Below are 1,037 nucleotides of genomic sequence, written 5' to 3'. Positions count from 1 at the left end.
TACTATGACATCAGACGTAATACCCAGTAAACTTTCCATTCACAATAGTAAACACGCCGATGACAGGAGGAGGACAGCAGAGCATTCATACGTCAAAGCCAATCTGTTCTACGTGACTGCTGTCTGGTGCCTCACTTATGGCAGGCCTGGCAAATTGTCCTCGTGGCTGCAAGACTGCTTTCGTGCTGCGTGTTTTTGCAGTATGCAATAAAAAAAAGAACCGCATGCGTCATATGATTAATATTAACAGGTAAGTGGATAACAGATCATGCACAAACACCAAATGATTCAGACAGGAAGCCTAAATTAAATTTTATAGGGGTCATACTTGAATGACGAGTTTGGAAAAAAAATTATATATAAAAATATTTTGTTTATATTAATGTATTTCTAAATTTTCACAATAAGAATAAGAGATGACAGATTTTTTCTTGACTGACAAAACTATCTCACTGACTAGCTTCATCAACCATATTTAACAATTTACCTATTCTACTGATCTCCTTAAAATACATATATATATATAATATATATATATATATATATATATATATATATATATATATATATATATATATATACACACACTGTACTTACACACACACACACATTTATATAAGCTTCATTTATATATTATGTGTATGTGCATGTTATGTACTATATATGTCAAAGTTCATACTATATGTAAAGCATTTATATATCTCTAAGTATTCTACTCATACTCTTCCTTGATGTCGAAGTATGAATAATAACAATAATGATAATAACTGTGACGAATATTAATGTGATTATTATGACTTATAATATTATCAATTTCTTTGCATGAACGTGTGCGTAGAGAAAACAAAGTATAACATATAATGCATTTTTATTCACTGGCTAAATACTGGTCTTTGTCCACACAGGCCCTACGACCGTGTGGCAAATTTCATGGGTATCACGTAGCTTTCTGTGAGGAAGGTTGTTCACCGTAACAGATCAGTGATCTCACATGAGTCTGCTGGCGAAGTATTTCCTATACCACAAGTCTTTGATAA

At 32.4% G+C, this 1,037-nt stretch overlaps 1 protein-coding gene across 1 annotated transcript in view; it reads left to right on the top strand.

Moving 5' to 3' along the window:
• The first annotated feature begins 995 nt into the window (after positions 1-995).
• The window catches only part of LOC135218097 (uncharacterized), a 1,141-nt gene continuing 1,099 nt past the window's right edge, over positions 996-1,037 (top strand). The window contains exon 1 of the mRNA XM_064254244.1: positions 996-1,037. This exon is cut by the window's right edge and continues 1,099 nt beyond it. The gene's annotated coding sequence lies outside the window, so the exon portion shown is untranslated.

Source organism: Macrobrachium nipponense, chromosome 9, assembly GCF_015104395.2.
Source record: "Macrobrachium nipponense isolate FS-2020 chromosome 9, ASM1510439v2, whole genome shotgun sequence".
NCBI lineage: Eukaryota > Metazoa > Arthropoda > Malacostraca > Decapoda > Palaemonidae > Macrobrachium > Macrobrachium nipponense.
Note: the sequence above shows the minus strand (reverse complement) of the source record. Positions and strands in the feature narration are given on the sequence as shown.